The sequence below is a fragment of the Numenius arquata genome, chromosome 2 (assembly GCF_964106895.1).
Source record: "Numenius arquata chromosome 2, bNumArq3.hap1.1, whole genome shotgun sequence".
NCBI lineage: Eukaryota > Metazoa > Chordata > Aves > Charadriiformes > Scolopacidae > Numenius > Numenius arquata.
The window spans coordinates 56,131,085-56,156,592 of record NC_133577.1 but is presented as its reverse complement, the minus strand read 5'-3'; positions in this window follow the sequence as shown (position 1 = coordinate 56,156,592).

Here is a 25,508-nt window from a genome sequence, read left to right as displayed (position 1 = left end):
TGAAGCAGGATTGCTTAGAGAATGTTACTCAGATGCCGAGTATGCTCCGAGAAGGCTACTCAAAATGCCGACCGTCAGGAGCTGACTCTTGCACCCAAGGTCGCAGCCAGACCAAGTCTTGCTTTTTATGAACGCCTCTGGGAACTACTTGCATTGCCACCCAGACTTGGGGGCTGCGGGCTTTCCTGGCCACTCGATCCTCAAAAGCACCTTTTTTCTCACTTTTTCCCAGCACCGGCCTCCAAAAATGCCGAATGTCAGAGCTGACTCCCACAACCCAGGTGGAAGCCAGAACACCTCCTGCTTGTTTTGAACGCCTCTGGGAACTACTTGCATTGCCACCCACACTTGGGGGCTGCGGGCTTTCCTGGCCACTCGATCCTCAAAACCATCTTTTTTCTAAACATTCTTTCAGCACCGGCCCATTAAAATTCCAAACATCAGGAGCTGACTCCCACACCCAAGGTGGCATCCAGAAAAACTCTTGATTTTTATGAACGCCTCTGGGAACTACTTGCATTGCCACCCAGACTTTGGGGCTGCGGGCTTTCCTGGCCACTCGATCCTCAAAAGCACCTTTTTTTCACTTTTTCCCAGCACCGGCCTCCAAAAATGCCGAATGTCAGAGCTGACTACCACAGCCAAGGTGGAAGCCAAAACACCTCCTGCTTGTTTTGAACGCCTCTGGGAACTACTTGCATTGCCACCCACACTTGGGGGCTGCGGGCTTTCCTGGCCACTCGATCCTCAAAACCATCTTTTTTCTAAACATTCTTTCAGCACCGGCCCATTAAAATTCCAAACGTCCGGAGCTGACTCCCACACCCAAGGTGGCAGCCAGAACAACCCTTGCTTTTTATGAACGCGTCTGGGAACTACTTGCATTGCCACCCAGACTTGGGGGCTGCGGGCTTTCCTGGCCACTCGATCCTCAAAAGCACCTTTTTTTCACTTTTTCCCAGCACCAGCCTCCAAAAATGCAGAACGTCCTGGCCTGGCTCCCACACCCGAGTTGGCAGCCAGAACAACTCTTGCTTTTTATGATTGCCTCTGGGAACTACTTGCATTACCACCCAGACTTTGGGGCTGCGGGCTTTCCTGGCCACTCGATCCTCAAAAGCACCTTTTTTTCACTTTTTCCCAGCACCGGCCTCCAAAAATGCCGAACGTCCGGAGCTGAGTCCTACAAGCAAGGAGGCAGCCAGAACAACTCTTGCTTTTTATGAACGCCTCTGGGAACTACTTGCATTGCCAGCCAGACTTTGCGGCTGCGGGCTTTCCTGGCCACTCTATCCTCAAAACCATCTTTTTTTCACTTTTTCCCAGCACCGGCCTCCAAAAATTTCACTGAAGTCACTGAATTTCACTGATTTTTTTTTTGGAGTTGGAAGGGACCATATAGATCATCTAGTCCAACTCCCCTGCTGAAGCAGGATTGCTTAGAGAATGTTACTCAGATGCCGAGTATGCTCCGAGAAGGCTACTCAAAATGCCGACCGTCAGGAGCTGACTCTCGCACCCAAGGTCGCAGCCAGACCAAGTCTTGCTTTCTTTCAAGGTCTCTGGGAACTACTTGCATTGCCACCCAGACTTGGGGGCTGCGGGCTTTCCTGGCCACTCGATCCTCAAAAGCACCTTTTTTTCACTTTTTCCCAGCACCGGCCTCCAATATGCCGAACGTCCTGGCCTGGCTCCTACAGCCAAGGTGGCAGCCAGAACACCTCTTGCTTTTTATGAATGCCTCTGGGAACTACTTGCATTGCCACCCAGACTTGGGGGCTGCGGGCTTTCCTGGCCACTCGATCCTCAAAAGCACCTTTTTTTCACTTTTTCCCAGCACCAGCCTCCAAAAATGCCGAACGTCCTGTCCTGGCTCCCACACCCAATTGGCAGCCAGAACAACTCTTGCTTTTTATGAATGCCTCTGGGAACTACTTGCATTACCACCCAGACTTTGGGGCTGCGTGCTTTCCTGGCCACTCTATCCTCAAAAGCACCTTTTTTCTCACTTTTTCCCAGCACCGGCCTCCAAAAATGCCGAACGTCCGGAGCTGAGTCCTACAAGCAAGGAGGCAGCGAGAACAACTCTTGCTTTCTTTCACGGTCTCTGGGAACTACTTGCATTGCCACCCAGACTTTGGGGCTGCGGGCTTTTCTGGCCACTCGATCCTCAAAAGCACCTTTTTTTCACTTTTTCCCACCACCGGCCTCCAAAAATTTCACTGAATGCACTGAATTTCACTGATTTTTTTTTTGGAGTTGGAAGGGACCATATAGATCATCTAGTCCAACTCCCCTGCTGAAGCAGGATTGCTTAGAGAATGTTACTCAGATGCCGAGTATGCTCCGAGAAGGCTACTCAAAATGCCGACCGTCAGGAGCTGACTCTTGCACCCAAGGTCGCAGTCAGACCAAGTCTTGCTTTTTATGAATGCCTCTGGGACCTACTTGCATTGCCACCCAGACTTTGGGGCTGCGGGCTTTCCTGGCAACTCTATCCTCAAAAGCATCTTTTTTTCACTTTTTCCCAGCACCGGCCTCCAATATGCCGAACGTCCGGAGCTGACCCCCAAAGCCAAGGTGGAAGTCAGAACACCTCCTGCTTGTTTTGAACGCCTCTGGGAACTACTTGCATTGCCACCCACACTTGGGGGCTGCGGGCTTTCCTGGCCACTCGATCCTCAAAACCATCTTTTTTCTAAACATTCTTTCAGCACCGGCCCATTAAAATTCCAAACGTCCGGAGCTGACTCCCACACCCAAGGTGGCAGCCAGAACAACTCTTGATTTTTATGAACGCCTCTGGGAACTACTTGCATTGCCACCCACACTTGGGGGCTGCGGGCTTTCCTGGCCACTCGATCCTCAAAAGCACCTTTTTTTCACTTTTTCCCAGCACCAGCCTCCAAAAATGCAGAACGTCCTGGCCTGGCTCCCACACCCAAGTTGGCAGCCAGAACAACTCTTGCTTTTTATGAATGCCTCGGGGAACTACTTGCATTGCCACCCAGACTTTGGGGCTGCGGGCTTTCCTGGCCACTCTATCCTCAAAACCATCTTTTTTCTAAACATTCTTTCAGCACCGGCCCATTAAAATTCCAAACGTCAGGAGCTGACTCTCGCACCCAAGGTCGCAGCCAGACCAAGTCTTGCTTTTTATGAACGCCTCTGGGAACTACTTGCATTGCCACCCAGACTTGGGGGCTGCGGGCTTTCCTGGCAACTCTATCCTCTAAACTACCTTTTTTTCACTTTTTCCCAGCACCGGCCTCCAAAAATTCCTAACGTCCTGGCCTTGCTCCCACACCCAAGGTGGCAGCCAGAACAACTCTTGCTTTCTTTCAAGGTCTCTGGGAACTACTTGCATTGCCACCCAGACTTGGGGGCTGCGGGCTTTCCTGGCCACTCGATCCTCAAAAGCACCTTTTTTTCACTTTTTCCCAGCACCAGCCTCCAAAAATTTCACTGAATGCACTGAATTTCACTGATTTTTTTTTTGGAGTTGGAAGGGACCATATAGATCATCTAGTCCAACTCCCCTGCTGAAGCAGGATTGCTTAGAGAATGTTACTCAGATGCCGAGTATGCTCCGAGAAGGCTACTCAAAATGCCGACCGTCAGGAGCTGACTCTTGCACCCAAGGTCGCAGCCAGACCAAGTCTTGCTTTTTATGAACGCCTCTGGGAACTACTTGCATTGCCACCCAGACTTGGGGGCTGCGGGCTTTCCTGGCCACTCGATCCTCAAAAGCACCTTTTTTCTCACTTTTTCCCAGCACCGGCCTCCAAAAATGCCGAATGTCAGAGCTGACTCCCACAACCCAGGTGGAAGCCAGAACACCTCCTGCTTGTTTTGAACGCCTCTGGGAACTACTTGCATTGCCACCCACACTTGGGGGCTGCGGGCTTTCCTGGCCACTCGATCCTCAAAACCATCTTTTTTCTAAACATTCTTTCAGCACCGGCCCATTAAAATTCCAAACATCAGGAGCTGACTCCCACACCCAAGGTGGCATCCAGAAAAACTCTTGATTTTTATGAACGCCTCTGGGAACTACTTGCATTGCCACCCAGACTTTGGGGCTGCGGGCTTTCCTGGCCACTCGATCCTCAAAAGCACCTTTTTTTCACTTTTTCCCAGCACCGGCCTCCAAAAATGCCGAATGTCAGAGCTGACTACCACAGCCAAGGTGGAAGCCAAAACACCTCCTGCTTGTTTTGAACGCCTCTGGGAACTACTTGCATTGCCACCCACACTTGGGGGCTGCGGGCTTTCCTGGCCACTCGATCCTCAAAACCATCTTTTTTCTAAACATTCTTTCAGCACCGGCCCATTAAAATTCCAAACGTCCGGAGCTGACTCCCACACCCAAGGTGGCAGCCAGAACAACCCTTGCTTTTTATGAACGCGTCTGGGAACTACTTGCATTGCCACCCAGACTTGGGGGCTGCGGGCTTTCCTGGCCACTCGATCCTCAAAAGCACCTTTTTTTCACTTTTTCCCAGCACCAGCCTCCAAAAATGCAGAACGTCCTGGCCTGGCTCCCACACCCGAGTTGGCAGCCAGAACAACTCTTGCTTTTTATGATTGCCTCTGGGAACTACTTGCATTACCACCCAGACTTTGGGGCTGCGGGCTTTCCTGGCCACTCGATCCTCAAAAGCACCTTTTTTTCACTTTTTCCCAGCACCGGCCTCCAAAAATGCCGAACGTCCGGAGCTGAGTCCTACAAGCAAGGAGGCAGCCAGAACAACTCTTGCTTTTTATGAACGCCTCTGGGAACTACTTGCATTGCCAGCCAGACTTTGCGGCTGCGGGCTTTCCTGGCCACTCTATCCTCAAAACCATCTTTTTTTCACTTTTTCCCAGCACCGGCCTCCAAAAATTTCACTGAAGTCACTGAATTTCACTGATTTTTTTTTTGGAGTTGGAAGGGACCATATAGATCATCTAGTCCAACTCCCCTGCTGAAGCAGGATTGCTTAGAGAATGTTACTCAGATGCCGAGTATGCTCCGAGAAGGCTACTCAAAATGCCGACCGTCAGGAGCTGACTCTCGCACCCAAGGTCGCAGCCAGACCAAGTCTTGCTTTCTTTCAAGGTCTCTGGGAACTACTTGCATTGCCACCCAGACTTGGGGGCTGCGGGCTTTCCTGGCCACTCGATCCTCAAAAGCACCTTTTTTTCACTTTTTCCCAGCACCGGCCTCCAATATGCCGAACGTCCTGGCCTGGCTCCTACAGCCAAGGTGGCAGCCAGAACACCTCTTGCTTTTTATGAATGCCTCTGGGAACTACTTGCATTGCCACCCAGACTTGGGGGCTGCGGGCTTTCCTGGCCACTCGATCCTCAAAAGCACCTTTTTTTCACTTTTTCCCAGCACCAGCCTCCAAAAATGCCGAACGTCCTGTCCTGGCTCCCACACCCAATTGGCAGCCAGAACAACTCTTGCTTTTTATGAATGCCTCTGGGAACTACTTGCATTACCACCCAGACTTTGGGGCTGCGTGCTTTCCTGGCCACTCTATCCTCAAAAGCACCTTTTTTCTCACTTTTTCCCAGCACCGGCCTCCAAAAATGCCGAACGTCCGGAGCTGAGTCCTACAAGCAAGGAGGCAGCGAGAACAACTCTTGCTTTCTTTCACGGTCTCTGGGAACTACTTGCATTGCCACCCAGACTTTGGGGCTGCGGGCTTTTCTGGCCACTCGATCCTCAAAAGCACCTTTTTTTCACTTTTTCCCACCACCGGCCTCCAAAAATTTCACTGAATGCACTGAATTTCACTGATTTTTTTTTTGGAGTTGGAAGGGACCATATAGATCATCTAGTCCAACTCCCCTGCTGAAGCAGGATTGCTTAGAGAATGTTACTCAGATGCCGAGTATGCTCCGAGAAGGCTACTCAAAATGCCGACCGTCAGGAGCTGACTCTTGCACCCAAGGTCGCAGTCAGACCAAGTCTTGCTTTTTATGAATGCCTCTGGGACCTACTTGCATTGCCACCCAGACTTTGGGGCTGCGGGCTTTCCTGGCAACTCTATCCTCAAAAGCATCTTTTTTTCACTTTTTCCCAGCACCGGCCTCCAAAAATTCCTAACGTCCTGGCCTTGCTCCCACACCCAAGTTGGCAGCCATAACAACTCCAGCTTTCTTTCAAGGTCTCTGGGAACTACTTGCATTGCCACCCAGACTTTGGGGCTGCGGGCTTTCCTGGCCACCCTATCCTCAAAAGCACCTTTTTTTCACTTTTTCCCAGCACCGGCCTCCAATATGCCGAACGTCCGGAGCTGACCCCCAAAGCCAAGGTGGAAGTCAGAACACCTCCTGCTTGTTTTGAACGCCTCTGGGAACTACTTGCATTGCCACCCACACTTGGGGGCTGCGGGCTTTCCTGGCCACTCGATCCTCAAAACCATCTTTTTTCTAAACATTCTTTCAGCACCGGCCCATTAAAATTCCAAACGTCCGGAGCTGACTCCCACACCCAAGGTGGCAGCCAGAACAACTCTTGATTTTTATGAACGCCTCTGGGAACTACTTGCATTGCCACCCACACTTGGGGGCTGCGGGCTTTCCTGGCCACTCGATCCTCAAAAGCACCTTTTTTTCACTTTTTCCCAGCACCAGCCTCCAAAAATGCAGAACGTCCTGGCCTGGCTCCCACACCCAAGTTGGCAGCCAGAACAACTCCTGCTTTTTATGAATGCCTCGGGGAACTACTTGCATTGCCACCCAGACTTTGGGGCTGCGGGCTTTCCTGGCCACTCTATCCTCAAAACCATCTTTTTTCTAAACATTCTTTCAGCACCGGCCCATTAAAATTCCAAACGTCAGGAGCTGACTCTCGCACCCAAGGTCGCAGCCAGACCAAGTCTTGCTTTTTATGAACGCCTCTGGGAACTACTTGCATTGCCACCCAGACTTGGGGGCTGCGGGCTTTCCTGGCAACTCTATCCTCTAAACTACCTTTTTTTCACTTTTTCCCAGCACCGGCCTCCAAAAATTCCTAACGTCCTGGCCTTGCTCCCACACCCAAGGTGGCAGCCAGAACAACTCTTGCTTTCTTTCAAGGTCTCTGGGAACTACTTGCATTGCCACCCAGACTTTGGGGCTGCGGGCTTTCCTGGCCACTCTATCCTCAAAAGCACCTTTTTTTCACTTTTTCCCAGCACCGGCCTCCAAAAATTTCACTGAATGCACTGAATTTCACTGATTTTTTTTTTGGAGTTGGAAGGGACCATATAGATCATCTAGTCCAACTCCCCTGCTGAAGCAGGATTGCTTAGAGAATGTTACTCAGATGCCGAGTATGCTCCGAGAAGGCTACTCAAAATGCCGACCGTCAGGAGCTGACTCTTGCACCCAAGGTCGCAGCCAGACCAAGTCTTGCTTTTTATGAACGCCTCTGGGAACTACTTGCATTGCCACCCAGACTTGGGGGCTGCGGGCTTTCCTGGCCACTCGATCCTCAAAAGCACCTTTTTTCTCACTTTTTCCCAGCACCGGCCTCCAAAAATGCCGAATGTCAGAGCTGACTCCCACAACCCAGGTGGAAGCCAGAACACCTCCTGCTTGTTTTGAACGCCTCTGGGAACTACTTGCATTGCCACCCACACTTGGGGGCTGCGGGCTTTCCTGGCCACTCGATCCTCAAAACCATCTTTTTTCTAAACATTCTTTCAGCACCGGCCCATTAAAATTCCAAACATCAGGAGCTGACTCCCACACCCAAGGTGGCATCCAGAAAAACTCTTGATTTTTATGAACGCCTCTGGGAACTACTTGCATTGCCACCCAGACTTTGGGGCTGCGGGCTTTCCTGGCCACTCGATCCTCAAAAGCACCTTTTTTTCACTTTTTCCCAGCACCGGCCTCCAAAAATGCCGAATGTCAGAGCTGACTACCACAGCCAAGGTGGAAGCCAAAACACCTCCTGCTTGTTTTGAACGCCTCTGGGAACTACTTGCATTGCCACCCACACTTGGGGGCTGCGGGCTTTCCTGGCCACTCGATCCTCAAAACCATCTTTTTTCTAAACATTCTTTCAGCACCGGCCCATTAAAATTCCAAACGTCCGGAGCTGACTCCCACACCCAAGGTGGCAGCCAGAACAACCCTTGCTTTTTATGAACGCGTCTGGGAACTACTTGCATTGCCACCCAGACTTGGGGGCTGCGGGCTTTCCTGGCCACTCGATCCTCAAAAGCACCTTTTTTTCACTTTTTCCCAGCACCAGCCTCCAAAAATGCAGAACGTCCTGGCCTGGCTCCCACACCCGAGTTGGCAGCCAGAACAACTCTTGCTTTTTATGATTGCCTCTGGGAACTACTTGCATTACCACCCAGACTTTGGGGCTGCGGGCTTTCCTGGCCACTCGATCCTCAAAAGCACCTTTTTTTCACTTTTTCCCAGCACCGGCCTCCAAAAATGCCGAACGTCCGGAGCTGAGTCCTACAAGCAAGGAGGCAGCCAGAACAACCCTTGCTTTTTATGAACGCCTCTGGGAACTACTTGCATTGCCACCCAGACTTGGGGGCTGCGGGCTTTCCTGGCCACTCGATCCTCAAAAGCACCTTTTTTTCACTTTTTCCCAGCACCAGCCTCCAAAAATGCAGAACGTCCTGGCCTGGCTCCTACAGCCAAGGTGGCAGCCAGAACACCTCTTGCTTTTTATGAATGCCTCTGGGAACTACTTGCATTGCCACCCAGACTTGGGGGCTGCGGGCTTTCCTGGCCACTCGATCCTCAAAAGCACCTTTTTTTCACTTTTTCCCAGCACCGGCCTCCAAAAATGCCGAACGTCCGGAGCTGAGTCCTACAAGCAAGGAGGCAGCGAGAACAACTCTTGCTTTCTTTCACGGTCTCTGGGAACTACTTGCATTGCCACCCAGACTTTGGGGCTGCGGGCTTTTCTGGCCACTCGATCCTCAAAAGCACCTTTTTTTCACTTTTTCCCAGCACCGGCCTCCAAAAATTTCACTGAATGCACTGAATTTCACTGATTTTTTTTTTGGAGTTGGAAGGGACCATATAGATCATCTAGTCCAACTCCCCTGCTGAAGCAGGATTGCTTAGAGAATGTTACTCAGATGCCGAGTATGCTCCGAGAAGGCTACTCAAAATGCCGACCGTCAGGAGCTGACTCTTGCACCCAAGGTCGCAGTCAGACCAAGTCTTGCTTTTTATGAATGCCTCTGGGACCTACTTGCATTGCCACCCAGACTTGGGGGCTGCGGGCTTTCCTGGCAACTCTATCCTCAAAAGCATCTTTTTTTCACTTTTTCCCAGCACCGGCCTCCAAAAATTCCTAACGTCCTGGCCTTGCTCCCACACCCAAGTTGGCAGCCATAACAACTCCAGCTTTCTTTCAAGGTCTCTGGGAACTACTTGCATTGCCACCCAGACTTTGGGGCTGCGGGCTTTCCTGGCCACCCTATCCTCAAAAGCACCTTTTTTTCACTTTTTCCCAGCACCGGCCTCCAATATGCCGAACGTCCGGAGCTGACCCCCAAAGCCAAGGTGGAAGTCAGAACACCTCCTGCTTGTTTTGAACGCCTCTGGGAACTACTTGCATTGCCACCCACACTTGGGGGCTGCGGGCTTTCCTGGCCACTCGATCCTCAAAACCATCTTTTTTCTAAACATTCTTTCAGCACCGGCCCATTAAAATTCCAAACGTCCGGAGCTGACTCCCACACCCAAGGTGGCAGCCAGAACAACTCTTGATTTTTATGAACGCCTCTGGGAACTACTTGCATTGCCACCCAGACTTGGGGGCTGCGGGCTTTCCTGGCCACTCGATCCTCAAAAGCACCTTTTTTTCACTTTTTCCCAGCACCAGCCTCCAAAAATGCAGAACGTCCTGGCCTGGCTCCCACACCCAAGTTGGCAGCCAGAACAACTCTTGCTTTTTATGAATGCCTCGGGGAACTACTTGCATTGCCACCCAGACTTTGGGGCTGCGGGCTTTCCTGGCCACTCTATCCTCAAAACCATCTTTTTTCTAAACATTCTTTCAGCACCGGCCCATTAAAATTCCAAACGTCAGGAGCTGACTCTCGCACCCAAGGTCGCAGCCAGACCAAGTCTTGCTTTTTATGAACGCCTCTGGGAACTACTTGCATTGCCACCCAGACTTGGGGGCTGCGGGCTTTCCTGGCAACTCTATCCTCTAAACTACCTTTTTTTCACTTTTTCCCAGCACCGGCCTCCAAAAATTCCTAACGTCCTGGCCTTGCTCCCACACCCAAGGTGGCAGCCAGAACAACTCTTGCTTTCTTTCAAGGTCTCTGGGAACTACTTGCATTGCCACCCAGACTTTGGGGCTGCGGGCTTTCCTGGCAACTCTATCCTCAAAAGCACCTTTTTTCTCACTTTTTCCCAGCACCGGCCTCCAATATGCCGAACATCCTGGCCGTGTTCCCACAGCCAAGGGTGGCAGCCAGAACAACTCTTGCTTTTTATGAACGCCTCTGGGAACTACTTGCATTGCCACCCAGACTTTGGGGCTGCGGGCTTTCCTGGCCACCCTATCCTCAAAAGCAACTTTTTTTCACTTTTTCCCAGCACCGGCCTCCAATATGCCGAATGTCCGGAGCTGACCCCCACAGCCAAGGTGGCAGCCAGAACAACTCTTGCTTTTTATGAACGCCTCTGGGAACTACTTGCATTGCCAGCCAGACTTTGAGGCTGCGGGCTTTCCTGGCCACTCTATCCTCAAAAGCACCTTTTTTTCACTTTTTCCCAGCACCGGCCTCCAAAAATTTCACTGAATTCACTGAATTTCACTGATTTTTTTTTTGGAGTTGGAAGGGACCATATAGATCATCTAGTCCAACTCCCCTCCTGAAGCAGGATTGCTTAGAGAATGTTACTCAGATGCCGAGTATGCTCCGAGAAGGCTACTCAAAATGCCGACCGTCAGGAGCTGACTCTTGCACCCAAGGTCGCAGCCAGACCAAGTCTTGCTTTTTATGAATGCCTCTGGGAACTACTTGCATTGCCACCCAGACTTTAGGGCTGCGGGCTTTCCTGGCCACTCGATCCTCAAAACCACCTTTTTTTCACTTTTTCCCAACACCGGCCTCCAAAAATTTCACTGAATTCACTGAATTTCACTGATTTTTTTTTTGGAGTTGGAAGGGACCATATAGATCATCTAGTCCAACTCCCCTCCTGAAGCAGGATATCTTAGAGAATGTTACTCAGATGCCGAGTATGCTCCGAGAAGGCTACTCAAAATGCCGACCGTCAGGAGCTGACTCTCGCACCCAAGGTCGCAGCCAGACCAAGTCTTGCTTTCTTTCAAGGTCTCTGGGAACTACTTGCATTGCCACCCAGACTTTGGGGCTGCGGGCTTTCCTGGCCACTCGATCCTCAAAAGCACCTTTTTCTCACTTTTTCCCAGCACCGGCCTCCAATATGCCGAACGTCCTGGCCTGGCTCCTACAGCCAAGGTGGCAGCCAGAACACCTCTTGCTTTTTATGAATGCCTCTGGGAACTACTTGCATTGCCACCCAGACTTTGGGGCTGTGGGCTTTTCTGGCCACTCTCTCCTCAAAAGCACCTTTTTTCTCACTTTTTCACAGCTCCGGCCTCCAAAAATGCCGAATGTCAGAGCTGACTCCCACAACCCAGGTGGAAGCCAGAACTCATCCTGCTTGTTTTGAACATCTATGGGAACTACTTGCTTTGCCACCCAGACTTTGGGGCTGCGGGCTTTCCTGGCCACTCTATCCTCAAAACCATCTTTTTTCTAAACCTTCTTTCAGCACCGGCCCATTAAAATTCCAAACGTCCGGAGCTGACTCCCACAGCCAAGGTGGCAGCCAGAACACCTCTTGCTTTTTATGAACGCCTCTGGGAACTACTTGCATTGCCACCCAGACTTTGGGGCTGCGGGCTTTCCTGGCCACTCTCTCCTCAAAAGCACCTTTTTTTCACTTTTTCCCAGCACCAGCCTCCAAAAATGCAGAACGTCCTGGCCTGGCTCCCACACCCAAGTTGGCAGCCAGAACAACTCTTGCTTTTTATGAATGCCTCGGGGAACTACTTGCATTGCCACCCAGACTTTGGGGCTGCGGGCTTTCCTGGCCACTCTATCCTCAAAACCATCTTTTTTCTAAACCTTCTTTCAGCACCGGCCCATTAAAATTCCAAACGTCAGGAGCTGACTCTCGCACCCAAGGTCGCAGCCAGACCAAGTCTTGCTTTTTATGAACGCCTCTGGGAACTACTTGCATTGCCACCCAGACTTGGGGGCTGCGGGCTTTCCTGGCAACTCTATCCTCTAAACTACCTTTTTTTCACTTTTTCCCAGCACCGGCCTCCAAAAATTCCTAACGTCCTGGCCTTGCTCCCACACCCAAGGTGGCAGCCAGAACAACTCTTGCTTTCTTTCAAGGTCTCTGGGAACTACTTGCATTGCCACCCAGACTTTGGGGCTGCGGGCTTTCCTGGCCACTCTATCCTCAAAAGCACCTTTTTTTCACTTTTTCCCAGCACCGGCCTCCAAAAATTTCACTGAATGCACTGAATTTCACTGATTTTTTTTTTGGAGTTGGAAGGGACCATATAGATCATCTAGTCCAACTCCCCTGCTGAAGCAGGATTGCTTAGAGAATGTTACTCAGATGCCGAGTATGCTCCGAGAAGGCTACTCAAAATGCCGACCGTCAGGAGCTGACTCTTGCACCCAAGGTCGCAGCCAGACCAAGTCTTGCTTTTTATGAACGCCTCTGGGAACTACTTGCATTGCCACCCACACTTGGGGGCTGCGGGCTTTCCTGGCCACTCGATCCTCAAAACCATCTTTTTTCTAAACATTCTTTCAGCACCGGCCCATTAAAATTCCAAACGTCCGGAGCTGACTCCCACACCCAAGGTGGCAGCCAGAACAACCCTTGCTTTTTATGAACGCGTCTGGGAACTACTTGCATTGCCACCCAGACTTGGGGGCTGCGGGCTTTCCTGGCCACTCGATCCTCAAAAGCACCTTTTTTTCACTTTTTCCCAGCACCAGCCTCCAAAAATGCAGAACGTCCTGGCCTGGCTCCCACACCCGAGTTGGCAGCCAGAACAACTCTTGCTTTTTATGATTGCCTCTGGGAACTACTTGCATTACCACCCAGACTTTGGGGCTGCGGGCTTTCCTGGCCACTCGATCCTCAAAAGCACCTTTTTTTCACTTTTTCCCAGCACCGGCCTCCAAAAATGCCGAACGTCCGGAGCTGAGTCCTACAAGCAAGGAGGCAGCCAGAACAACTCTTGCTTTTTATGAACGCCTCTGGGAACTACTTGCATTGCCAGCCAGACTTTGCGGCTGCGGGCTTTCCTGGCCACTCTATCCTCAAAACCATCTTTTTTTCACTTTTTCCCAGCACCGGCCTCCAAAAATTTCACTGAATTCACTGAATTTCACTGATTTTTTTTTTGGAGTTGGAAGGGACCATATAGATCATCTAGTCCAACTCCCCTGCTGAAGCAGGATTGCTTAGAGAATGTTACTCAGATGCCGAGTATGCTCCGAGAAGGCTACTCAAAATGCCGACCGTCAGGAGCTGACTCTCGCACCCAAGGTCGCAGCCAGACCAAGTCTTGCTTTCTTTCAAGGTCTCTGGGAACTACTTGCATTGCCACCAAGACTTTGCGGCTGCGGGCTTTCCTGGCCACTCTATCCTCAAAAGCACCTTTTTTTCACTTTTTCCCAGCACCGGCCTCCAATATGCCGAACGTCCTGGCCTGGCTCCTACAGCCAAGGTGGCAGCCAGAACACCTCTTGCTTTTTATGAATGCCTCTGGGAACTACTTGCATTGCCACCCAGACTTGGGGGCTGCGGGCTTTCCTGGCCACTCGATCCTCAAAAGCACCTTTTTTTCACTTTTTCCCAGCACCAGCCTCCAAAAATGCCGAACGTCCTGTCCTGGCTCCCACACCCAATTGGCAGCCAGAACAACTCTTGCTTTTTATGAATGCCTCTGGGAACTACTTGCATTACCACCCAGACTTTGGGGCTGCGTGCTTTCCTGGCCACTCTATCCTCAAAAGCACCTTTTTTTCACTTTTTCCCAGCACCGGCCTCCAAAAATTTCACTGAATTCACTGAATTTCACTGATTTTTTTTTTGGAGTTGGAAGGGACCATATAGATCATCTAGTCCAACTCCCCTGCTGAAGCAGGATTGCTTAGAGAATGTTACTCAGATGCCGAGTATGCTCCGAGAAGGCTACTCAAAATGCCGACCGTCAGGAGCTGACTCTTGCACCCAAGGTCGCAGCCAGACCAAGTCTTGCTTTTTATGAACGCCTCTGGGAACTACTTGCATTGCCACCCAGACTTGGGGGCTGCGGGCTTTCCTGGCCACTCGATCCTCAAAAGCACCTTTTTTCTCACTTTTTCCCAGCACCGGCCTCCAAAAATGCCGAATGTCAGAGCTGACTCCCACAACCCAGGTGGAAGCCAGAACACCTCCTGCTTGTTTTGAACGCCTCTGGGAACTACTTGCATTGCCACCCACACTTGGGGGCTGCGGGCTTTCCTGGCCACTCTATCCTCAAAACCATCTTTTTTCTAAACATTCTTTCAGCACCGGCCCATTAAAATTCCAAACATCAGGAGCTGACTCCCACACCCAAGGTGGCAGCCAGAAAAACTCTTGATTTTTATGAACGCCTCTGGGAACTACTTGCATTGCCACCCAGACTTTGGGGCTGCGGGCTTTCCTGGCCACTCGATCCTCAAAAGCACCTTTTTTTCACTTTTTCCCAGCACCGGCCTCCAAAAATGCCGAATGTCAGAGCTGACTACCACAGCCAAGGTGGAAGCCAAAACACCTCCTGCTTGTTTTGAACGCCTCTGGGAACTACTTGCATTGCCACCCACACTTGGGGGCTGCGGGCTTTCCTGGCCACTCGATCCTCAAAACCATCTTTTTTCTAAACCTTCTTTCAGCACCGGCCCATTAAAATTCCAAACGTCAGGAGCTGACTCCCACACCCAAGGTGGCAGCCAGAACAACCCTTGCTTTTTATGAACGCCTCTGGGAACTACTTGCATTGCCACCCAGACTTGGGGGCTGCGGGCTTTCCTGGCCACTCGATCCTCAAAAGCACCTTTTTTTCACTTTTTCCCAGCACCAGCCTCCAAAAATGCAGAACGTCCTGGCCTGGCTCCCACACCCGAGTTGGCAGCCAGAACAACTCTTGCTTTTTATGAACGCCTCTGGGAACTACTTGCATTGCCAGCCAGACTTTGCGGCTGCGGGCTTTCCTGGCCACTCTATCCTCAAAACCATCTTTTTTTCACTTTTTCCCAGCACCGGCCTCCAAAAATTTCACTGAAGTCACTGAATTTCACTGATTTTTTTTTTGGAGTTGGAAGGGACCATATAGATCATCGAGTCCAACTCCCCTCCTGAAGCAGGATTGCTTAGAGAATGTTACTCAGATGCCGAGTATGCTCCGAGAAGGCTACTCAAAATGCCGACCGTCAGGAGCTGACTCTCGCACCCAAGGTCGCAGCCAGACCAAGTCTTGCTTTCTTTCAAGGTCTCTGGGAACTACTTGCATTGCCACCCAGACTTTGGGGCTGCGGGCTTTCCTGGCCACTCGATCCTCAAAAGCACCTTTTTTTCACTTTTTCCCAGCACCGGCCTCCAATATGCCGAACGTCCTGGCCTGGCTCCTACAGCCAAGGTGGCAGCCAGAACACCTCTTGCTTTTTATGAATGCCTCTGGGAACTACTTGCATTGCCACCCAGACTTGGGGGCTGCGGGCTTTCCTGGCCACTCGATCCTCAAAAGCACCTTTTTTTCACTTTTTCCCAGCACCAGCCTCCAAAAATGCCGAACGTCCTGTCCTGGCTCCCACACCCAATTGGCAGCCAGAACAACTCTTGCTTTTTATGAATGCCTCTGGGAACTACTTGCATTACCACCCAGACTTTGGGGCTGCGTGCTTTCCTGGCCACTCTATCCTCAAAAGCACCTTTTTTTCACTTTTTCCCAGCACCGGCCTCCAAAAATGCCGAACGTCCGGAGCTGAGTCCTACAAGCAAGGAGGCAGCGAGAACAACTCTTGCTTTCTTTCACGGTCTCTGGGAACTACTTGCATTGCCACCCAGACTTGGGGGCTGCGGGCTTTCCTGGCCACTCGATCCTCAAAAGCACCTTTTTTTCACTTTTTCCCAGCACCAGCCTCCAAAAATGCCGAACGTCCTGTCCTGGCTCCCACACCCAATTGGCAGCCAGAACAACTCTTGCTTTTTATGAATGCCTCTGGGAACTACTTGCATTACCACCCAGACTTTGGGGCTGCGTGCTTTCCTGGCCACTCTATCCTCAAAAGCACCTTTTTTCTCACTTTTTCCCAGCACCGGCCTCCAAAAATGCCGAACGTCCGGAGCTGAGTCCTACAAGCAAGGAGGCAGCGAGAACAACTCTTGCTTTCTTTCACGGTCTCTGGGAACTACTTGCATTGCCACCCAGACTTTGGGGCTGCGGGCTTTTCTGGCCACTCGATCCTCAAAAGCACCTTTTTTTCACTTTTTCCCAGCACCGGCCTCCAAAAATTTCACTGAATGCACTGAATTTCACTGATTTTTTTTTTGGAGTTGGAAGGGACCATATAGATCATCTAGTCCAACTCCCCTGCTGAAGCAGGATTGCTTAGAGAATGTTACTCAGATGCCGAGTATGCTCCGAGAAGGCTACTCAAAATGCCGACCGTCAGGAGCTGACTCTTGCACCCAAGGTCGCAGTCAGACCAAGTCTTGCTTTTTATGAATGCCTCTGGGACCTACTTGCATTGCCACCCAGACTTGGGGGCTGCGGGCTTTCCTGGCAACTCTATCCTCAAAAGCATCTTTTTTTCACTTTTTCCCAGCACCGGCCTCCAAAAATTCCTAACGTCCTGGCCTTGCTCCCACACCCAAGTTGGCAGCCATAACAACTCCAGCTTTCTTTCAAGGTCTCTGGGAACTACTTGCATTGCCACCCAGACTTTGGGGCTGCGGGCTTTCCTGGCCACCCTATCCTCAAAAGCACCTTTTTTTCACTTTTTCCCAGCACCGGCCTCCAATATGCCGAACGTCCGGAGCTGACCCCCAAAGCCAAGGTGGAAGTCAGAACACCTCCTGCTTGTTTTGAACGCCTCTGGGAACTACTTGCATTGCCACCCACACTTGGGGGCTGCGGGCTTTCCTGGCCACTCGATCCTCAAAACCATCTTTTTTCTAAACATTCTTTCAGCACCGGCCCATTAAAATTCCAAACGTCCGGAGCTGACTCCCACACCCAAGGTGGCAGCCAGAACAACTCTTGATTTTTATGAACGCCTCTGGGAACTACTTGCATTGCCACCCACACTTGGGGGCTGCGGGCTTTCCTGGCCACTCGATCCTCAAAAGCACCTTTTTTTCACTTTTTCCCAGCACCAGCCTCCACAAATGCAGAACGTCCTGGCCTGGCTCCCACACCCAAGTTGGCAGCCAGAACAACTCTTGCTTTTTATGAATGCCTCGGGGAACTACTTGCATTGCCACCCAGACTTTGGGGCTGCGGGCTTTCCTGGCCACTCTATCCTCAAAACCATCTTTTTTCTAAACATTCTTTCAGCACCGGCCCATTAAAATTCCAAACGTCAGGAGCTGACTCTCGCACCCAAGGTCGCAGCCAGACCAAGTCTTGCTTTTTATGAACGCCTCTGGGAACTACTTGCATTGCCACCCAGACTTGGGGGCTGCGGGCTTTCCTGGCAACTCTATCCTCTAAACTACCTTTTTTTCACTTTTTCCCAGCACCGGCCTCCAATATGCCGAACGTCCTGGCCTTGCTCCCACACCCAAGGTGGCAGCCAGAACAACTCTTGCTTTCTTTCAAGGTCTCTGGGAACTACTTGCATTGCCACCCAGACTTTGGGGCTGCGGGCTTTCCTGGCAACTCTATCCTCAAAAGCACCTTTTTTCTCACTTTTTCCCAGCACCGGCCTCCAATATGCCGAACATCCTGGCCGTGTTCCCACAGCCAAGGGTGGCAGCCAGAACAACTCTTGCTTTTTATGAACGCCTCTGGGAACTACTTGCATTGCCAGCCAGACTTTGGGGCTGCGGGCTTTCCTGGCCACCCTATCCTCAAAAGCACCTTTTTTTCACTTTTTCCCAGCACCGGCCTCCAATATGCCGAATGTCCGGAGCTGACCCCCACAGCCAAGGTGGCAGCCAGAACAACTCTTGCTTTTTATGAACGCCTCTGGGAACTACTTGCATTGCCAGCCAGACTTTGAGGCTGCGGGCTTTCCTGGCCACTCTATCCTCAAAAGCACCTTTTTTTCACTTTTTCCCAGCACCGGCCTCCAAAAATTTCACTGAATTCACTGAATTTCACTGATTTTTTTTTTGGAGTTGGAAGGGACCATATAGATCATCTAGTCCAACTCCCCTCCTGAAGCAGGATTGCTTAGAGAGTGTTACTCAGATGCCGAGTATGCTCCGAGAAGGCTACTCAAAATGCCGACCGTCAGGAGCTGACTCTTGCACCCAAGGTCGCAGCCAGACCAAGTCTTGCTTTTTATGAATGCCTCTGGGAACTACTTGCATTGCCACCCAGACTTTGGGGCTGCGGGCTTTCCTGGCCACTCGATCCTCAAAACCACCTTTTTTTCACTTTTTCCCAACACCGGCCTCCAAAAATTTCACTGAATTCACTGAATTTCACTGATTTTTTTTTTTGGAGTTGGAAGGGACCATATAGATCATCTAGTCTAACTCCCCTCCTGAAGCAGGATATCTTAGAGAATGTTACTCAGATGCCGAGTATGCTCCGAGAAGGCTACTCAAAATGCCGACCGTCAGGAGCTGACTCTCGCACCCAAGGTCGCAGCCAGACCAAGTCTTGCTTTCTTTCAAGGTCTCTGGGAACTACTTGCATTGCCACCCAGACTTTGGGGCTGCGGGCTTTCCTGGCCACTCGATCCTCAAAAGCACCTTTTTCTCACTTTTTCCCAGCACCGGCCTCCAATATGCCGAACGTCCTGGCCTGGCTCCTACAGCCAAGGTGGCAGCCAGAACACCTCTTGCTTTTTATGAATGCCTCTGGGAACTACTTGCATTGCCACCCAGACTTTGGGGCTGTGGGCTTTTCTGGCCACTCTCTCCTCAAAAGCACCTTTTTTCTCACTTTTTCCCAGCTCCGGCCTCCAAAAATGCCGAATGTCAGAGCTGACTCCCACAACCCAGGTGGAAGCCAGAACTCATCCTGCTTGTTTTGAACATCTATGGGAACTACTTGCATTGCCACCCAGACTTTGGGGCTGCGGGCTTTCCTGGCCACTCTATCCTCAAAACCATCTTTTTTCTAAACCTTCTTTCAGCACCGGCCCATTAAAATTCCAAACGTCCGGAGCTGACTCCCACAGCCAAGGTGGCAGCCAGAACACCTCTTGCTTTTTATGAACGCCTCTGGGAACTACTTGCATTGCCAGCCAGACTTTGGGGCTGCGGGCTTTCCTGGCCACTCTCTCCTCAAAAGCACCTTTTTTTCACTTTTTCCCAGCATTGCCCTCCAAAAATGCCGAATGTCAGGAGCTGACTCCCACACCCAAGGTGGCAGCCAGAATACCTCTTGCTTTTTTTCAAGGTCTCTGGGAACTACTTGCATTGCCAGCCAGACTTTGGGGCTGTGGGCTTTCCTGGCCACTCTATCCTCAAAAGCACCTTTTTGTCACTTTTTCCCAGCACCAGCCTACAAAAGTTCCAAAAGTCAGGAGCTGACTCCCGCACCCAAGGTGGCAGCCAGAACAACTCTTGCTTTTTATGAACGTCTCTGGGAACTACTTGCATTGCCACCCAGACTTGGGGGCTGCGGGCTTTCCTGGCCACTATATCCTCAAAAGCACCTTTTTTTCACTTTTTCCCAGCACCGGCCTCCAAAAGTTCCTAACGTCCTGGCCTGGCTCCCACAACCAAGATGGCAGCGAGAACAACTCTTGCTTTCTTTCAAGGTCTCTGGGAACTACTTGCATTGCCAGCCAGACTTGGGGGCTGCGGGCTTTCCTGGCCACTCTGTCCTCAAAAGCACCTTTTTTTTCACTTTTTCCCAGCACCAGCCTCCAAAAATTCCAAAAGTCAGGAGCTGAAGCCGCAACCCATGTTGCAGCCAGAACATTTCCTGCTTTCTTTCAAGGTCTCTGGGAACTACTTGCATTGCCCCCCAGACTTTGGGGCTGCGGGCTTTCCTGGACACTCTGTCCTCAAAACAATCTTTTTGTCACTTTTTCCCAGCACCAGCCTACAAAAATTCCAAACGTCCTGGCCTGGCACCCACAACATGGCACCCGCCGCACTCCTACCGTGCTCCTCCGGGTTTCGCAGCGCGCCTCCCGACCATGCCGTATATACATCCCGCTCGGCAGGGTGCCGCCGGGCGCTCTCAGGACCTCACCGCGCTACCAGTCTGCGCCTCCGGGTGTCACTGCGCCTACTCCCGTCCCGACGCACGCTCATCTCGCTCATCGGGGTGCCGCCGAGCACTCTCCTGATATGGTTTCTCCTTCATCCCGCTCCTCGGGGTGCCGCCGGGCACTCTCCCGATATCGACGCGCTACCACCGTGCGCCTCCGGGTGCCGCTGCGTGTCCGCCTGACCCGACGCACGCTCATTCCGCTCCTCGGGGTGCTGCCGGGCGCTCCTCCGAGCTCGCCGCACTACCACCATGCGCCTCCGAGTGCCGCCGGGCGCTCTCCCGATATCGCCACTTCTTTACACCGCGCATCGGAGTGCTGCCGGGCACTGTCTCGAGCTCTCCGCGCTACCACCCTGCGTGTCCGGGTGCCGCTGCGCGTTAGTCCGACCTGACTCACGCTCATCCCTCTTGGCAGGGTGCCGCCGGGCGCTCTCCTGGTATCGCCACTCTTTCACACCGCGCGTCGGAGTGCCACCAGGCACTGTCCCGAGCTCTCCGCGCTACCACCTTGCACCTCCAGGTGCTGCTGCGCGTCCCCCCACCTGACTCACGCTCATCCCTCTCGGCAGGGTGCCGCAAGGCGCTCTCCCGATATCGCCGCTTATTCACCGCGCGCGTCGGGGTGTCGCTGAACACTGTCCCGATATTGCCGCTCCTTTACCCCAAGCGTAGGGTTGTCGCCGAGTGGTCTCCCGATCACGCCGCTCCTTCATTCCGCTCCTCGGGGTGTCATCAGGCGCACTTCCAAGCTCCCAGCGCTACCATCGTGCAACGCCAGGTGTCGCTGCGCGTCCTCCCGACCCCAACGCACCCTCATCCCGCCCCTCCGGGTGCCGACGGGCGCCAACCCAATCCCACCAAGCCTTAACCCACCCCTCGGGATGCCGACGGGTGCACGTCCCACCTGCCCGAGCTGCTCCCCCCACCCTTTGGGATGCCGACGAGTCCTCGTCTGACTCGCCCGTGCCCTCACCGCGCTCTTCGTGGTGCCGCCGGGCACTGTCCAAGCTCGCCGCTGTACCAGCGTGCGCCTCCGGGTGTCGCTGCGCGTCCTCCCGACTATGCCGATCCTTCACCACACTCTTCAGGGTTCTGCGGGGCTCTCCCGAGCTCGCCGCCCTACTACCTTGCTCCTCCGTGAGCCGCGGCGAGTCCGCCCGGTCACTCTGCTCCTTCACTCCGCTTCTCGGGGTGTCGTCGGGCGCTCTCCCGAGCTCGTCGCGCTACCACCCTGCGCCTCTGGGTGTCACTGCGCGTCCTCCCGACCCGACGCACCCTCATCCCGCTCATCGGGATGCTGCCGGTCGCTCTCCCGAGCTTGCCACGCTACCACCCTGCGCCTCCAGATGCCGCTGCGCGTCCTCCCGACCCGACACACGCTCAACCTGCTCATCGAGGTGCCGCCGGGCGCTCTCCCGAGCTCGCTGCGCTACCATCATGCGCCTCCGAGTGCCGCCGAGTGCTCTCCCGATATGGCCGCTCCTTCACCCCGCTCCTCGGGGTGCCGCCAGGTGCTCTCCCAAGCTCACCACGCAATCACCCTGCGACTCTGGGTGTCGCTGTGCATCCTCCCGACCCCGACGCACCCTCATCCCGCCCCTGCGGGTGCCGACAGGTGCCCGTCTGACCTGCCCAACCCGCTCCCACCGCCCCTTGTGGTGCCGACGAGTCCTCGTCCGACCCCCACGTGCCCTCAACCCGCTCCTCGGGGTGATGCCGAATACTGTCCGAGCTTGCCGCGCTACCACCCTGCGCTTCCGGGTTTCGCCGCGTGGCCTCCCAACCCCGACGCACCCTCACCTCGCTCTTCGGAATGCCAACGGACACTGTTTGAGCTCGCCGCGCTACTACCGTGCACCTCCAGAGCCAAAGCACGTCCGCTCGAAAACGACAATCCTTCACCCTGCTCCTCAGGGTGCCGCCGGGCGCTCTCCCGAGATCGCCGCGCTACCACCCTGCGCCTCCGGGTGTCGCTGCGCATCCTCCCGACCACGCCGATCCTTCACCCCGCTCTTCGGGGTGCTGCGGGGCTCTCCCGAGCTCGCCGCGCTACTACCGTGCTCCTCCGGGTGTCGCAGCTTGCCTCCCAACCGCGCCGTATATACACCCCGCTCGGCAAAGTGCTGCTGGGCACTCTCCCGAGCTCGCCGCCCTACTACCTTGATCCTCCGTGAGCCGCGGCTAGTCCGCCCGGTCACGCCGCTCCTTCACTCCGCTCCTCGGGGTGTCGTTGGGCGCTCTCCCGAGCTCACCGCGCTACCACCGTGCACCTCCGGGTGTCGCTGCGCATCCTCTCGACCCCGACGCACCCTCACCGTGCTCTTCGGGGTGCCGATGGGCACTGTCCGAGCTCGTCGCGCTACCACCGTGCGCCTCCGGGTGCCGCGGCATGTCCGCTCGATCATGCTGCTCATTCATCCTGCTCCTCGGGGTGCCACTGGGTGCTCTCCCGATATCGCCGCGCTACCACCGTGCACCTCCGGGTGCCGCTGCGCTTCCGCCCAACACAGATGCACCCTCATCCCGCCCCTCGGGGACAGCTGGGCGCCCGCTCAACCCCGCCAAGCCTTAACCCACCCCTTGGACTGCCAACGGGCGCCCGTCCAACCTGACCGCACCACTCCCCCCACCCCTTGGGGTGCCGACAAGTCTGACCCGCCCGTGCCCTCACCCACCTCTTCAGGGTGCCACCGGACACTGTCCAAGCTCGCCACGCTACCACCGTGCACCTCATTGAGCCGTGGCGCGGCCGCCTGATCATGCCGCTCCTTCACCCCGCTCCTCAGGGCTCTGCCAGGCGCTCTCCCGAGGTACCCGCGCTACCACAGTGCACCTCCAGGTGCCCCTACACATCCGCCCGACCCCGACGCACCCTCATCCCACCCCTCGGGGTGCCAAAGGGCGCTATCCCAAGCTCGCTGTGCTACCACCGTTCGCCTCGTGGTGCTGACATGCGTCCGCCTGACCACGCCGCTCCTTCACTCCACTCCTCGGGTTGCCGCCGGGTGCTCTCCCGAGCTCGTCGTGCTTCCACCGTGCGCCTCCGGTTGCCGCGGCGCGTCTGACCGACCACGCCACTCCTTTACCCTGCTCCTCAAGGTGTCACCGGGCGCTATCCCTATACCGCTGCGCTACCACTGTGCGCCGCTGCGCGTCCGCCCGACACTGATGCACCCTCATCCCGCCCCTCGGGGACGCGGGACGCCCGCCAGACCCCGCCAAGCCTTAACACACCCCTCGGAGTGCTGACGGGTGCCCATCCGACCTCCCCGCGCCGCTCCCCCTGCCCCTTGGGGTGCCAACGAGTCCTCGTCCGACCCGCCCATGCCCTCACCCCGCTCTTCAGGGTGCCACCGGGCACTGTCTGAGCTCGCTGCACTACCACCGTGTGCCTCAGTGAGCCGCGGCACGGCCGCCTGACCACGCTGCTCCTTCACTCCGCTCCTCGGAGTCTCGCCAGGCGCTCTCCCGAGCTCACCGCGCTACCACCGTGCGGCTCCAGGTGCCACTGCACGTCCGCCCAACCCCGACGCACCCTCATCCCGCCTCTCGGTGCGCTGCCCGGCGCCCGTCTGACTGGTCCACGCCCCGCCTCCACCAGTCAGAGTGCCGCCAGGTGCCTGCCAGACCCCGCCGTGCCCACACCCTGCCCCTCGAGTGCCGCTTGTTGGCCGCCCGACCTGCCTGCGCCCCTCCCTGTTCCTTTCAGGGTGCCTCCAGGCGCTCGCTTGACCCCGCTGCACCCCCACCGTGCCCACTTGGAGTATCGCTGTGCGCCCGTCCATCCTTGCCGCGCCCCTCACCCGGCCCCCCAGGTGCCTACCCGACACCTTCACGCCCCTCCCCCCACCCCTCAGGGTGCCGCTGGGTGCTCGACTTACCCTTCCAGTCCAATCTCCCCACCCCTCCCTGTGCCGCCGTGCGCCCACCCCCCCCCGCCCATGCCTTTCCCACGCCCATCGGGGTGCCGCCGGGTGCCCGCCCGACCCCACGGTGCCTCTTCCCCCGCCCCTTGGTGTGCTCCCTGGCTCTCGCCTTAGCCCTCCAGTCCAATCTCCTCACCCTTCACTGTGCTGCAGGGCGCCCTCCCAACTCGCCTGCGCCTTTCCCACGCCCTTCGGAGTGAAGCCGGGTTCCTACCCAACCCCACCCGCCTGTTTCCCCGCCCCTCCGGGTGCCACCGGGTGCACACCTGACCCTGCCCATCTCTCTCCCCGCCCCTCGGCGTGTAGCCGGGCACCCGCCTGACCCCGCTGCTCCCCTCCCTCCACCCCTCAGTGTGCCACTGAACAACCAGCCGACCCCACTGTGCCCCTCCCCCCACCACTAGGGGAACCCCGGTCACCTGCCCGCCCCCTTCGTGTCCCTCCCCCAGCCCCTCGGTGCGCCGCCAGGCACCCGCTTGACCTCGCTGTGTCCCTCCCCCCCACCCCGTGGAGTGCCGCTGGACAACTGCCCGACCCCGCTGCACCCCTTTCCCCGCCCCTCGGGGTTTTGCCTGGGGCCCACCCAGCCCCACTGCATCTCTCCCCCCGCCCCTTGGCGTGCCGCCGGGAACCTGCCCGACCCCTACATGCTCGCCATTCCTAGGTATGTCTTATGCATGGTTGCATAGATGAACCCTGACCTCTTCACAACGACTGAAGAGAGATGTGACTGGTATCTTAGGAACAGGATTGGAAGTCCTAAATAGTATAGATGCTGAAGTACTTGACCACAAACTAGTCACAACCACTGCTGATCTAAACAAGTTCACACATCCCCTACAGTCTTCTTTATCAGCCTTGGGGAACTACCAATGGCTTTTATCCAATATATTACCTCAGTGGGAAGAAACAACTGAAAAAGACCACCATCTGATCACAAATGCACTTGATATGGCCCAAAACAATATTTCTTTGGCTCTTAGTTGTATCCAAGCCCAACTGTCGATGCAATCGATGACACGGAAGGTGAAGAAGGCACCTTGCCCACCTGAATTCAAAAAGTAATATGGGATAATGCAATTGAGTTTGAAAAGAAATTTCTGTCCTGGTGGTACCTGGTTAAT